This window comes from Amblyomma americanum, chromosome 3, assembly GCF_052857255.1.
Source record: "Amblyomma americanum isolate KBUSLIRL-KWMA chromosome 3, ASM5285725v1, whole genome shotgun sequence".
Taxonomy (NCBI): Eukaryota; Metazoa; Arthropoda; class Arachnida; order Ixodida; family Ixodidae; genus Amblyomma; species Amblyomma americanum.
Genome location: NC_135499.1, coordinates 64007501 through 64023919, shown reverse-complemented (window position 1 = coordinate 64023919; position 16419 = coordinate 64007501).

Below are 16419 nucleotides of genomic sequence, written 5' to 3'. Positions count from 1 at the left end.
CTATTCGCTGGCGACTGCGCTTTTTGTAGGCAAATTACCAACACTGACGAAGCTAACTCTTCGCAGGCGGACCTTGGCAGAATAGCGATGTGGTGCGAACAGTGGCAGATGCACGTTAGCGTTTTTAAAACGAATAATATAGTAGGAGGAGCAAGAAAAACTTTATTTATATTTGATAATAAAATATGTTACCAGCGGTCGCGGGCTGTCTTCATCTTCCGATGAGTTATTGCAGCCCGTCTTAACAGGGTTGGGGCCCCTGGTCCAGGGCTCCACTGAGGTATGCCGCCAGGTAGGCTCTCCGCACCAATCCGCGCTGGACGGCCGGGTCCTCGCTGGAGAGCATCCCCTCCCACTGTTCCGCACTCGGGTTTTTGTTTATTGCAGCTAGATCCTTGTTTTTCTGACACGCCCACGTTATGTGCATTAACGTGGGTTTTTCTCCACACCACGGACATTTGCTGCTGTATTGCGTGGGGTAGATTTTACTTAAGATATCTAGATTGGGGAAAGTCCCCGTTTGCAGCAGCCTCCAGCCTACTACATCTTGTTGGTGTAGGCTGTTATGGGGTGGCGGATATTTGAGTCGCGTTCCTCTGTGATAGTTTAGAATGTCTGAGTAGCTCAGGGGTACCGGATCTGCTGCTGGGTTGTCGAGGTCAGTTTGAGTGGAGGCTCGGTTTGTGTGCTCTCGAGCAATCCTATCTGCCTCTACGTTCCCGGCGATCCCGGTGTGTCCTGGTACCCACATGATTACGTGTTGGAGTTGTTGTTCCTCGGTTTGCGGCATTTTGGCAGATTTAAGGATATGTAGAGCTTTCCGTCCTATTTTGCCATTCATGTAATTTCGGCATGCTGCTTGCGAGTCTGTTAATATTGTTAGAGACCTTCGGATACGGTAGTCCTCCGCCGCCGCCAGGGCGATGGCAGCCTCCTCTTCGGCTTCCTCGGACGCACAGTCCTTGAATGATGCGCTGGCTATTTCCTTGTGCGCAGAATTTATTGCCGTTGCTACCATTCTGTTTCTGATTTCTCGAGAATCTCTCTGGTACGCAGCCGCGTCTGTGTACAGTGTGTTTTCTTTTTCGGCTAGGATTTGTTGAACGCATTTTGCCCTAGCTTCCCTGCGTCCTTTATGCAGGTTTGGATCCATGTTTTTCGGTATCGGGGCTATCCTGAGTGCGTTGCGATATTCGTCAGGTATCCGCTCTGTTCTTGCTTCTTGCAGCGCACCTTCGAAGCCACACCTATTTAGGAGCGCTATCCCAGCTTTGGTTTGTTTTAGCCTTTGTAGCTGCGCCGAAAGTTGGGCTTCTCTCAGCTCTTCAAAGGTGTTATGCAAACCCAGGGCTAGGAGTTTCTCCGTTGAGGTTGCTTGCGGTAAGTGGAGCGCTAACTTATATGCTTCCCTTATTATTGTGCCGGCCAGAAGTATTTCTCCCTTAGTGAAGTTGTAGTATGCGAGGCTGTATGCTATTCTGCTTACTACGAGGCTTCTGACGAGTGTTAAAGTGTCATTTTCCCGCAGGCCGTGCCTCCTTCTGGAGACCCTGGTTATCATGCGCGCCACTTGCGTCGCCGAGGCTTTGATTAATTTTAGGGTGTGTGTGCATCTTTGGTTCGATTGGATCCACATTCCCAGTATTCTAATGATCGTTTTTTCCGGAATCGGTTGTCCTTCTAGATAGACGTTTATCCTGAGTTTCTCCTCCGCCGGTACTGTGTGATTTTGTTTGCTTCTCTAGATTCTTAAGAGCTCTGATTTTTCTTTTGAGCAGGCAAGGCCTCTATCTCTGACATAGTTCTCTACGCATGTGGCTGCTTCCTGTAACTTTCCCTCTTTCTCACCGAGCGAGCCCTTCGTGACCCACACTGTGATGTCGTCGGCATATATTGCGTTTCGTACGCCTTCTACATTTTCCAACTGTTTTGCTAAGCCAATCATCGAGATGTTGAAAAGGATTGGGATATTACTGATCCCTGCGGCGTTCCTTTATTGGGCGTGTGGAAACGCTCGGAGCGAATTTCACCCAGTCCTATCGTGGCTGTGCGGTTTGTTAGAACTGCCTTAACATACCCGTATATTTTCTTGCCGCAATCCAAGTTGCTGAGGCCTGTTAGTATCGCCTTATGGCTGACGTTGTCGAACGCCCCTTTAATGTCTAGCGCCATGATTACGTGCTCTCCTCGTCTCGGGACGTCCGCTAAAACCTCGTCTCTAATTTGGAGTAGTACGTCTTGCGTGATAACTTGCTTCTAAAGCCAAACATGCTATGTGGGTATAGCTCGTTGTCTTCCATATGGTCTTGTAGGCGTCTCGTTATTATCCTTTCATATAGTTTGCCAAGGCACGATGTAAGGGATATCGGTCTGAGATTTTCGACCTGCAACTTTTTCCCTGGTTTTGGGATCATTACTATATCCGCGTGTTTCCAGTCATCCGGGACAGTCTTATTGTCCCATAGCTTATTTAGCTATTCTGTTAATTCCTCGCCCATCCCGTCGCTTAGGTTGCGGATGATTGCGTTATTGATTTTGTCTGCTCCCGCAGCCGTGTTTCTGGTCGAGCTCCTTATAGCTGCGTAGACTTCCTCCCTTGTTATTGGCCTGTCTAACTCAAGATTTTCTTGTCCTTGGTAATGGCCCGTGTAGGCTGCTGGGTTGTCGTCTGCGAAACATTTATACTTGACTTGTTTTATGAGCTCCGAATCCGGTCCCTGGAACTGATGGACCAGTCTATGTATGGCCTTGTTGTTTTCGCTTTTCGTTTTCGTTGGGTCCAGGACAGCTTTCAGTACTATGTGCCATGTTTTGGTTGTACTCAGTGTTCCGCTAAGGGAATTGCTGAACTGCTGCCAATTTGTTCTAGCCAACTGTTCCGCGTAGGCCTCCGCTTTCTTTGTTATTTCTGCTATTTTGATTTTGAGTTTCCTATTGCACCTGTCTTTACCACCGTTTGGTTAGGCCTCTGCGTGCTTCCCATAATTTGAGGATCCGGGAGTCTACCTCGGGTGTCTGCTCTGTTCTGTCTATTTCTTCGGTGTATTTGCGTTGCTTCTCTTTGAGCATGCTCCCCCATGCCTCAATTGAGTCTATGCTCTCGCGCTGGCTCTCTTTGCATGCCTCTCTGAACGCGTTGCAGTCCGTAATTTTCGTGGTTCCAATTCGGCGTTGAAGTTTTGCCGATGAGATTTGCGTGCGAATAATGTAGTGATTGCTCCCTAAATTTTCAAAGAGGTTTTCCCATGTCGCCCGTCCTGTTCTTTTGACGTAGGTTAAGTCTGGGCAGGTGTCCATGCTGACGCTGTTCCCGGTTCTGGTGGGGGTGCTGGGGTCTGTCACTGGCTGACATCCCAATACCTCCGCCGCTTCCTTTATGTGTTTGCCCTTTTTGTCAGATACCTTGTACCCCCAGCTTGGGTCCTTGGCATTCAAATCTCCCACCACAACTAGTTTGTTTCCTCGCGCTAGTCTGCGAACACCGCGAAAGAGTTCTTGGAATTTTGCAGTTTTCTGCTTCGGGGAGCTGTAGATGTTGACCACGAACGTGCTGCTACCCTGCCTTTTCTTCTTTGGAATAATTTCGGTAATGACGTGTTCCACGTCCGTGTCGGCTATGCGTCGTGTGCTATAGAGACTAGGTGTTTGGCATAGAGTGTTGCTGTTTTGTTGCCCTCCGGGTTTACGTAGCATGTGTAGCCCTGGAGTGACGGTGTGATGTTTGTTTCTTGTAGCGCTACTACATCGGGTGGTGTTAAATGCGTGTTTATATATTGTTGTAAAAGCCCCTTCTTCTTCTTATACCCTCTGCAATTCCATTGCCAGATTTCTAAGATATCATTGTTTTGGCTGCGTTTGGTTGCGCCGGCCATGATTAATTCTCTAGGTTGCTCGTTTCCTGAATTGGGCGGCGGACGTTGAATTTGTCCTTGACGCCTTCCGATAGTTTTTGCTTGCGCTGGTTGCGGACTTCTGTCCCTATCATCTCTACGCGCTGTTCCATTATTTGTAACTTCTGTCTTACTTCTGCCCTAAATTTGGCGAGGTCGTCTTGGGCTCCTACTTTTGATGTTTCTGGCTGACTATGCGGCGGCTGTTGCGGTTTAGGAGAAGGGCTACATGTCCCTTGGCCTCTAATCAGACCCGCAAGCTCTTCAATCTTTTTGCTTTGCTCTTCTATTAATTTGCGGCTGGCCTCTAAGTGCTGCCTGAGTTGCCTGTTATCTTCCTCTAGCTGTTTCTTCCTTTTGCTAGGGTTATTCTTTTGGTCGTTACTGTTATTATTACCCGAGTGCGGAGACAAGGAACTATGAGGGCCTGCTCCCCAGCTCACCTTGGTGTCTCCGCCCTGGTGGGTTTGCCCTTGCTTGTTTTGTTGCTGCTTCCCGTTCTTGATGGCCGGGGTCAGCGGCGGGAAGGACCGTGATCTTCTCCGCGACCGGCTCCGTGAGCGGCTCCCGGACTGGTCTCGCGGCCCCCGGGTCCGGCTCCGAGATCGGCTCCTTGAGCGGTTCGAGTCTCGTTCGGAGCTGAATCATCTCGGGTGGTGCTGCTGCTTTGGCTGTTCTTTCCATTTGCTGTTGTTGTTTCTGTAGGCTGGGCCTCGCCGTTCTCTTGATGTTTTAAGGCGCTGTTGGCAGTTCCTGGCTCCGGTGGCGTGGTCGCCTCCGCAGTTCAGGCACTTTGGTTGGCATGTGTGTCCCTCCGGCGGATTCTGTGCTCCGCATTGCCTGCAGGTCTTGACGTTTGGTGTCGGGCACACGTCCGACCTGTGTGCCTGTTGATGGCATACGTAGCAGACCTGCCTTGTGAGACGGTACGGGTAGCACGTCAGCTCGCCCCCGCAGTAGATTACTTGTTTTGGGATGTAGGGGCCGTCGAAGGTAATGACGGCTGTCTGTGACTTCCCCAACATCCTGGCTCCGAGGATCGTAACTCCTTGGGACCGCAGTCGTAGCTTCGCTTTAAGAAATTCTTCCGATGTTCCGGCGTCGATGCCGTGGACCACCGCTCTCTTGAAGTCTTCTGGTACCGCTACGTAGGCGTTTACTGCGTAGTTATGGCCTTCCACGTTCAGGGTGGTTATTCCTCTGATCATTCTGGCAACGTCTTCTTTTGGATTGCTCGCTATGATGATGTGAGAGCCTGGCCTAAGTCTTATAATGAAGTCCTCGTCCTTACACTGGTTCTTGCACGCTTGTACTATGGGTTGGGCCACTCTGTACCCCTTGAGCGTTCTGACCGGTAGACCGTTTTTTGGTCTGATGATAATCTTTGCATCGCCTCTCGAGAGTGGCGGGGCCCTGCGCTGCGGCTGCCGCGCCGCTTCCCTTTTTCCTGTGTTATTCGCCCCTGTAGCTGGCGTGGCTGACGTCACGCCACCTGTCGCTGCACCGCCGGCTGCGCTGCTCTGCCTTGCGTCGTCATCCGCCGGCGTCATCTTGCCATTGTTCTGCCCCGAGTGGGGCTCCCCGTCTTTCAAAATGGCGGCTTGCCGTAAACCGCGCTTGTGAGCCTGTTTTTGCCATCGGGATTGGTATAGGGTCCAATGTAATTCACTTTTTGGCTGTTCGTGCAGTCCGGCCGAAGCGTCCTGCATGCTGGTGTCCCCGCGCTCGCCGGTCCCCGATGCCTCGGAGTCGGAGAGATCGTCGAGGTGATCCGCCTCCATGTCCTCATGAACTTCTGGAGAAATGTGGGCCATTTCGCTGGGGGTGGGTCCGAAATCGGTATTTTGAATAGCGGGTATTGTGCTAGCTCCCGTAGCTACCGTGATGCTGACTTCCACGTTTGCGGGTGCCGGGCAGGCGCCGGCCCCGTGCTAGGCCTAACGGTGCGTTCTCCGCTGTGGCTACGTGGAGTCTTTCAGAACGCGATAGAAACCTGAAAAATTGGCCTACCGGTCCGAAAGTGGTATCTTCGTGGTCCTGCCCTTGGGGGGTCTTCGGTCCAACCAACGGTTGATGGCTTGATGAGCTTTTACGGTTTCGGTGGGTCAAAATCTGCGGAGCCCATGCGAAGATTATAACATTCACCACCAATTATAAGTCCCAGATTTATTGTAACTTCATGAACAGTATACTCATTGAAAATGCTTCCACGCTTAAATATCTAGCCGTTCATCTTTCTTCTGATATAACATTAAACAAACATATCGCTGTAATTGTTAAAGAATAATCAAAAGCACTTGTTTTCATCAGACGTCACCTGCAGCAATCAAAACCTGCCACTTAACATTTAGCATACACGACCCTTGTCCGTTCGAAAATAGAATACCCATCTTTAATTTGAAACCCGCATCAAATGTACTTAATTAACAAGCAAGAGTCGGTTCAGAATGAAGCAGCTAGATTTATAACTAGAAACTTGTCATGTATTTCGAGCATTACTCCCATCAAAAAAATCACTAAATTTAATATTACTTTAAAAGCGAAGGTTACAAGCACTATTATCTCAATTTCGCATATTGTATCACAGTCAGTCCACATTCTCTGCATGCTATATCAGCCCAGCCCACCGCATCTTTCCGCGCTTGAATCAGTCCTTCAAAATTGAACCCATGTTTGCACGTACCAACTTCGTCATGCATTCGCCATTATTTATCGCAATTCATTATTGGAACAATTTACCATAAGGCATCGTTTCAACATTAAACCATGACGCCTTTGTTCATAAAGTAAACTGTTTTTTAACGTAACTTCTGAGTGAGAGAGCTCATTGTTCGCAGGATCAATTTGTTTCGCTGCTATTAATCTATTTTTCTTCATTTCTTTGATTGTACTTGTGTATTTTGTATCATATATTTACATTCAGTGTCGATACCTCTTTGTTACGTTACTGGGCAACAATGTAATACCCGAATAGGGCCTCTAGGGTATGTGAATAAAAACATATAATTCCGCCCTACCCCTATCCTTTCTTACTATCGCTCCCCCCTTTCTTCCCCTCTCCCTGTCCTCTCTCTGTCCTTTTATTTTTTATTCCTGCTAGCCACAGCTAAGGTATTTAAGGTTTAGATGGCATATGCCACGGCTAACAACATCTTTTTCTTCCATTGTTTTTTTTATTTTGTTAATAAATAGCCACTAACATCTCTACTGCAGGAATCGAAACTTTAATAGCGAGTTAAAGTAATGGGGCGGCTGAAAACGACTTTCATTATTCGTGAACACCCCCGGTGCCAGGCCAGTTTTTTATTTTTTTCCTCATCCGCGCAAAGCCATGCTGACGCGTTCTCCCGATGCTCCCGTGTGGAGTGGTTTCACCTGACTTTTTGTAGGGCGGCAGTTGGCATTGTCCTTTTTTTGCTCCTTGTTTGGTCTGCTTGGAAGAGAGACGGTACAGCTTCTGTTCTTTTACCAGAAAGTGTCTTAGCTGTCTTTTACACTGTCGCGAATTGGTAACACGTCCCCGCCTTTCCAACCGCCGCGGTGGTTCAGTGGTTAGGGCGCTCGACTACTGATCCGGAGTTCCCGGGTTGGAACCCGACCACAGCGGCTGCGTTTTTATGGGGGGAAAACGCTAAGGCGCCCGTGTGCTGTGCTATGTCAGTGCACGTTAAAGATCCCCAGGTCTTCGAAATGATTCCGGAGCCCTCGACTACGGCACCTCTTTCTTCGTTTCTTCTTTCACTCCCTCCTTTATCCCATCGCTTACGGCGCGGTACAGATGTCCAAAGATATACGAGACAGATACTGCGCGATTTCCTTTCCCAAAAAACCAATTATAATTGTTATTATTATTATTATTATTATTATTATTATTATTATTATTATTATTATTATTATTATTATTATTATTATTATTATTATTATTATTATCCCCGACTTTCCCAAAGGGGACGCTATCACGTGCAGGTTCGAAAGAAACAGCAAAGAGAACAGACAAAACAAAACGAAGCTGTATACATGATAAAAATGAAAAGAGCCTTTACGAAAAAAACAAGAAAAACAAACTCAATACGAATACAACACTAAAAAATAGAGGAGAGTTCACCAGGTACTGAGCGTCCCAGGTGAGGCGGGGGTGCCTTGCAGACAGGGTGGATGCAGATGGATGTAGTGCTACGCATCGCTGGCGTTGCGTCGACGGAAGCGGCGGAAGGAAGCCAGGTTGTAGTAGGAGCAGAGAGAACTGCAGGAAGACACCGGTGGTTTCCCGTCAACAGCCCCAAAGATATTGGCAGCAGCGGAAAGAAAAAGCGTTGCCCGAGACCCGTCGACGTCGTGCCGAAATGCCGGGGGCTTAAAGCAGGCTATCAGTAGTGACTTTTGGCAGCACGGACGATCAGTCCATCGGCTGCCACCTCCACACTTGCAAGGCACGCAGGAGGCTTGCGTCGGTGATCCAAGGGAGGTCCACGGAAGCATGGACCCAAGGTCCGACGGCTGCCACCTCCACGCTTGAATGACACGATCTCCTCTGTGCTGTCAACCTTCACACCTCGGTTTTATGACAAGTCAGCTGTCCGCTCCTCGTGCTCGCCGCGCCCTTCGTCGTCGTCGCCTCGCACGTGCACACGCGCAACGCTGGGTTGGCACGCGCAGCGTTCCGCTGTCCGTAGCCACACTGTCGACGCACTGCGTCCACAAATCCTCCGAGGATCTGTTGTGCACCTCACATACACATCATGGCTTTCCGCCCTAACTATAAAATAACAAAAAACGATGTAACCTTCAGTATTGCCTCGTGTATGGTTGAGAAAATGCTGCAGGAATGCCGCCGAAAAGCGGCGACAAATCAAATTTTACCGCTGTGAGGACAGGTAGGAGTTTACATTGGAGAAGCATTATTTTAAGCAGAAGCATTACTTTAATGTCGCTGTTTCACAATCTTGTGAAACCCAATCCTGGTCTGTACTGTACTATAGTTTTAAACATTAATGCTTTCATGGCCTTCTTCGTGCTCACCGTTGGACGTACCGACGGTCTCCGCCATGCACAAGGCAGATCCGCGTCCGATTCTTGCTTCTTGTTGTTGTTGTTGTTGTTGTTGTTGTTGTTGTTGTTGTTGTTGTTGTTGTTGTTGTCGTCGTCGTCGTCGTCGTCTGAAAAGATGATGGCACATACCCACGGTGGGGGATTGGCCTGGGTTTGGTGCAGGTCCAAACAGGGAATGTCTAATCCAAGTGAATCCCAACCGATTTATCGATTAAGATTGGGAGTGAAAAGGAAATCCTTAATTTGATTGAGCATGAGGAAATCGAGTTGTAAATCAAGGAAACAAAGCTGTGCGATTAGAATTACTAATGTGAGGATTGATAAGAAAGCAAATTATTTTGAGAGAATGAAAAATAAAAAAATAAATAAAATGAATAAATAAAATAAATCTAGAAATTAACACACAAATCTCCCAGTTGCACTGATATACTTGTGGAGTAGTTGGAACACTTGCCAAATGGCATGCCCTTTGACGGTTGCACCGAGTGAGAGTAGGACGGGAAGAGTAAGCAGTCCTAACTGAGCGAGCGTTTTTACCAAAGACTGAATTCTCTCCCGGGCAAACCGCCGGATACCCGCCGCGGTGGCTCAGTGGTTAGAGCGCTCGGCTACTGATCCGGAGTTCCCGGGTGCGAACCCGACCGCGGCGCCCGCGTTTTTATGGAGGCAAAACGCTAAGGCGCCCGTGTTCTATGCGATGTCAGTGCACGTTAAAGATCCCCAGGTGGTCGAAATTATTCCGGAGCACTCCACTACGATACCTCTCTTTCTTTCTTCTTTCACTCCCTCCTTTGTCCCTTCCTTTACGGCGCGGTTCAGGTGTCCAATGATATACGAGACAGATACTGCGCAATTTCCTTTCCCCAAAAACCCATTATTATTATTATTATTATTATTATTACTCCCTCTCCCCTCTGGACAGAATGCAAAAGTTGTTTAATTCTCTTTGTCCTCACCTAGATATATTCGAAAATTCTCTCCCTTCCTTTATATTGGATGTCCGTGACGTTCCCCTTTGAGCACTCTTTTTCTCATACATAACTTCCCCTTTCATGCATTTTGTCTTTACTACACTTGTGCGTTTGCACCGGTATTATATTGTTTTTTCTCTCCTTAATTGTTCATCACGTGTACTTGTTTTCATTAATATTATTTCTTTAATACTGTATACTCACGCCTGATTGACTGTAACGCGTTCACTAATTACGTTTCTTATTGTGTATGATTGTATTTCTAGTTTGTATTTCAGAGGTTTCATATTCGTTCATATTAGTATTGGCTTTATTCTTGTTTGTATTTTGCTATATGCTGTACTTGGCTGTTATCTGTCGTTCATTCTCTTTGTTTATTGTTTCATTAGTTATTTATATGTCTGTTGCCTGTTCTAGCTGTTTTCATTTACCGCTGTTATCGCTGTTTTCTTGTTTTCGCTTTTTTGCTTCATGCTTGCTGTCACGCCTAGTTTATATGTCTTTCTATCGCCCTGACTGCTGCATTACCTCCCCTGAGTGTCTTCCTTTGTAGTGAAATAAATTTACATTTTGTGCGTGTGAATGGTGTACCAGCACCAAGACCTTTGGGTTGTTCCTGGGCACCGAAAAATAAAGATTGATTGATTGATTGATTGATTGATTGATTATTATTATTATTATTATTATTATTATTATTATTATTATTATTATTATTATTATTATTATTATTATTATTATTATTATTATTATTATTATTATTATTATTATTATTATTATTATTATTATTATTATTATTAAACCGCCGGCAGTAGAGGATAAAATGATCTATGGATTAAACGTCCCCGCATGACGCACATAGATTCGACGGCGTGAACCCCGAACGGCATAAGTATAGATTAAGGCGAGGTATCCTACAACGCAGCAGTGTCATAGAAACCTCACATTGTCTTGATGAATAATCACGTATATTCCATGGGAATTTCAAATGTTCGAAATCCGCTGTACCAAGGATGGGCTCATGGCTCAGGTAATGGTGAATTTGGAAGCGTTCATACCGGGACGTGGTCAGAAGTATGAGGTTTGGAACGCCCTGGGCAATAGGGCCATTGATGGCCGATTTCGCTAGGAAATCGGTTATAGAAGTGGAAGAAATGCCACAATGTCCTGGTATCCACTCAAAACGCACTTCTATGACATGACGTGGCACGAAGTACAATAGGGATCGCTAAAGGAGAGTATTTTGCGAGCTTTCCAGTGCAGCCAAGACTGAGCGGCAGTCCGAAAGAATGATGATTTGATCAATATTGCTGGGAATGCTTTGAAGGGCCAAACCGATAGCGAGGAATTCAGCAGTGTAAATTGGAGTATAATCAGGGATCCGGAGAGAGTAACGCCAATCTAGTGTTTGTGCATAAACACCTACTGCTGCTTTTCGGCTTGTTGAGAGGCATCCGTAAAAAATGCAGCATGGCTCGGATACTGCAATAGATAATCCTCCAGGAGACAATTTAGCATGTTGGCAGGTAATTGCTTTGCGTAAAGCGGCATCACATGTTCAAAGCAAACAGTTGGTTCAGCCTGCAAATCGGTGACGCATTGCACGGACCTAAGCGTGACGGCAATTTTGGACAAAGGTGCTCTGTGAACACAAATTGAGGCAGTTTGTAGATCGGCCAATGTTTATCTAGAAAGAATGCCGGGGTTGTCAAAAAAATTGGAGGGGCCACTCCAGGCATTGGCTCAAGGCCCCGTAGGAAGGTGCGCACTGTGAGAAGTTGGAAGCGGGAGTTCAAGTCCCGTATGCGAGCTTCCAGAAAGAGGACACAATTGGCCACTCATTTTGGTAGACCCAGTCATAGCCGTAGAGCACGTCTCTCCAAAAGAATCAGCGGTTGAATTTTATATCTAGGGCAACCGGAGAACAGAACGCAACCGAACTCCAAAATTGGTCTAACGTAAGTTTTGTAGAGAAATAAGAGAGTGTCTCTGCGCATACCAAATTTCCTATTGCTGATTCGCATAAGGCGACCGAGAGCTCGCTCACCATTTAAGGCTATACTTTTGATATGAGGTCCCCAGTCGAGGTGAGGGTCGTAAATGACCCCTAGATACTATAAGGACTGCACTTGCGGGATTTGGGAGCCACAATACTGTAGACTGATATAAAGAGGGGACGCTGGAGGAAAAATTAGAACTGAAGATTTGTTCACGTTTAGAGGTTAGTGTAACTTGCCCAGCCATACTTCCAGTGCATTGAGGTAGGTCTGCAAAAGCTGGTAAGTGAGTGCATGTATCTAGAAGAAGCGAAAAAGGCGATGTCGACTGCATATACATACACCTTGACGTCACCCTGAAGAGGTATATCTCGCACCAGTATGTTAAAAAGTAACGGAGACAGTACGGAGCCCTGCGGCACGCCTCTAGTCTGTGAAAAAGTCTCGGACGTAAAAGAACCGTCCGAACAGAAGAATCGCCTTTCTATTAGGAATTCCTGAACCCATGCAAGAATATAAAAAGGCGGCCGAATTTCGTCCAACTTGTTCAATAAAATCGAATGTTCTACACTGTCATACACCTTAGCAATATCCAAGGTGACTAAAGCCACGACCTCTTTCTTCCCCATTGCCATCCTAGTTCTACTTTCCAAATCCAAGTGTGCGGTCCAAATCGAGCACCCCCGACGAAACCCTATCTGAGAAGCACTGAAGGCTTGTACCGCTAGAACATGATCTGTTAGACGGGTGTGCACAATTCGTTCAATAACTTTAACTAAATTAGACAAGAGGGAAATAGGTCGAATGTTGTCAATTTCTAACCCCTTTTTGGGATCCTTAATAAGTAATATTATTTTGGCAATTTTCAATTCAGGAGGGAGCCAAGATTTCTCCAGAGAGACATTAACCATATGCAAAACGTCCGAGGTAAATCCTTGCACAAGAGATTTCAACATACCAATAGAGATCCCATCGCATCCGGGAGCTGCAGGTTTGAGGCCAGAAACAACGGAAAATAATTCAGAGGGTGTAACCGCAGTGAAGTCTGCGCGCGAAGGGGGTAGCACGAATGGAACCGCCAACCGCGCCTGAAAGCGCAGAGCAAGGCCTTGTGCTATCTGGTGAAGTTGATCTTTTGCATCCTCTGGTGATAAGACCACAGACTGTGTGACCTGAGAGGTCGAAGTTGTATGGCTGCGTTCCATGAATCGGAACAAAGCTTTGCGGTTATTAGGGCTGTATAGATAACTGTTCAAATTCTCATTGTACTCCTCCTTTGCTTGACCAATGGTTCTCTTAAGTGAAGCCGCTATAAATTTGTAATTTATCCAATTCAGCGGGCAGTGGTTATGAGAGAGGGTTTTCCAAGCAGCTTTTCTAAGGCGATATGCTCTCTCACAGTCATCATTTCACCATAGGGAGGGCTGTTTGTTCTTAACCGTAGACTTCACCGTGAACACGGAACGCTCGGAGGCCCCTAACACAGAACCGAGAATTCGATTAGCGCGATCCAAGTTATCCGATGATGCAATGGAGGAGAAAGAGGACTGTACAAGTTTTTTGAAAATTGTGTGGGTGGTGGTGGTAGTGGTTTTATTAAAAATAATAGTAAAAAGGAAGGAAAATATTTTTGCTAGCCCCGGCATCTGCGATCGATACTGAAGCACCTGAGCTGGGGCAGCAGAAATAAAGGACAGCAGGCAGACTGGAGAAATGAAATGAAAGAGGTGAGGGGACAGGAATAAAGGATAGGGGGGAGAAGTAATATGTAAAAACTATTTACACAATAAGAAATGTGTCCAGGTTGTGCGCGTGATTAGTTCATTTTAGAGGAATTAAATCACACACGCGCACAGCACTGTGTTGGTTACAACTGGAGTGGGGCGTCCAGTTATTAATCGTTCAAGGTAGAACTCGCGGAGCGTTCGGTCACTGCGTGTAACTACCTGACGGAGAACAGACGGGACGTCAAGCCCGTGTGTTCGAGGAATGCACAGAGGCTCACCAAAGTTCGCTCACGAGTGCGCGCACTGCCCTGCGGCCACAACAGCGTCTTGATGGAGTCTGTTGTATGACCTGTGCCCTATAGGCCGCGAGCATATCGCGACGAGCATCGGCGAACGCGGAACAGCGAAGGAGCAGGTGTTCTAGTGTTTCCACTGCACCGCATCCGTCACACACATCACTCGTCGCGATTCCGTGACGCACCCGTCGTTCCCCGGGCCACACGCAGCCAATGCGCGCGCGGAGGATTATTGCACGTTGTGACCGTGTAAGTGCGCGACAGCCGGTGACACTGTCGATGCGCTCACCTCCCGCGATGCGTGGGTCGGGGTGCTGCTTTCGGAGATGGTCGTGGATGGCCGCACGCACGTCCTCCAGCGCAAGGGGCAGATCGCTGGCAGGTAATTGGTGTGCAGTGGTCGCGTGGTCGTCAGCTTCTTCGTTGCCAGCGATGCCGCAGTGACCGGGCACCCACTGTGCACGCACGGCACAACCTCTCTGCGCGAGGCGCTCGATGCGCGAGCGAATTTCCCGCACTAGTGGGGTACCGCGGCCGTTAGATTGCAGGCGGCTGAGGGCGGCGCGGGAGTCGCACAGCAGAGAACTCCTGGGCGGCGGAGGGCCGAGGGTGAGCAGCAGGTCCAGCCCGAGCCGGATCCCCATCAAATCCGCCGTGGTGGAGGAGCCCAGGAAGGCTGCGTGTTGCTGGCTGTGCAGTCGCAGGGCGGGGATGGTGGCCGCCGCAACAAGGGAGCAGCTGTTGCGGGCCACTGAGCCGTCGGTGTACACGAGGAGATGGTCCTGGAGCTCCTCGTGTATGACGGCTCTGGCCAGCTGCTGCACAACACAGAGGGGTGTGCTCCGCTTTCCCGCAATGCCGACGATCTCTCGCTGAACCTCCGAGGCAGCAAACCAGAGCGCGCAGGAGCAGGGGGGGTGGGCCTTGGGTCAATTGCTCATACTCGAGCAGCGCCGCGCCCATTCGTGAGCGCGGGTGCGAGCGCATACGCTGCAGCAGCGAGCCGCCGTCCGGTGCGCGGTGAAGCCGGTCGATGTGATTCAATGCCCTGCGCGCTGCTTGGAGCTCAAGGGGCCACGCTCCTGCCTCGGCCAACGTTGCGGCGCACTGCGAGTTTTTGGGCAGGCCTAGGCACACGCGCAGGGACTTGCGGTGCTGAAGCTCAAGTTTCTTCCAGCACGGCTTGCGCACCGTGACGAGCGGCAGCGCATAGAGCACCGCCCCCAAGGCTGCGGCATTGTATAGACGCAGCGCGCTTTGCTGGGAGATGTCCTGGCCTCGATCGGTGAGCTTGTGCACGGCGGCGGTGATCCTCTTCATCTGCAGACAGGCCTTGGTCGCCGCGGGGCGGAAGGAAAGGCGTCAGTCGATGTTCAGGCCAAGTTACCGCACCGATTTACGCCAAGGAATCGGAGTCCCGTCCAGTGACAGTGGCGCAAGGTGCGCGCGCGAGCGCGAAACGCAGGCCATGGACACCAATTTGTCCGCGCTCAGCGACAAACCAAGGCCGCGCAAGCTGGCATCGATTGCGGTCAGGGCTCCCTGAAGGCACCCCCGCACGCGGAACGCCTCGCCCGGTGGTCCCCGGCACCACCGAGCTATGTCGTCTGCATATATGGACATGTACACATGGTGTCGGCCGCTCGCGGGGAGGGAGGCCGGCACCACCGACATGGCCACATTAAACAGAAATGGTGATAGGACTGAGCCCTGCGGCACGCCCATGTCGACTGGGCGAGGCTTGGAGAGCTTACCCTCTACTCGGACGCGCATGGTGCGCCCGCTCAGGAAGCCATGAACGTATCGCAAAAGGCGCCCGCTCACACCAGCCCCCTCAAGCACCGCGAAAATTCGTGCGCGGTGAACGTTGTCAAAAGCGCCCGAGACGTCCAGTAGTAGCAGCAGCGCAACCTGGCCTGGCTGGATAGATAACTGTTCAAATTCTCGTTGTAATCCTCCTTCGCTTGACGAATGGTCCTCTTAAATGAAGCCTCTAGAAATTTGTAATTTACCCATTTCTGCGGGCATTGGTTATGAGAGAGGTTTTTCCAAGGAGCTTTTCTAAGGCGATATGCTCTCTCACAGTAATCATTCCACCATAGGGAGGGCTGTTTGTTCTTGACCATAGACTGCACCGTGAACACTGAACGCTCAGAGGCCCTTAACACAGAACCGAGAATTCGGTTAGCGCGATCCAAGTTATCCGATGACGCAATGTAGGAGAAAGAGGATTGTACAAATTTTTTGAAAATTGTGTGGTTTACGAATTTTTGTGTAGACGCAGCCGTCCTTGGGGGAGAAGCTGCTATTGTGAAAGATATCGGAAAGTGGTCACTGGAAGTACCACAGTCCACTGTAGACCACGAAGAAACCTGTGCCCCATTCACAGCCAGTGTAAGGTCAATGACAGACTGAGAGTCCGAACGCAAGAAAGTTACCCCTGGACTGTTACAGCAACGCACGTTCCTTGCCGACATCCATGACCATAGAAG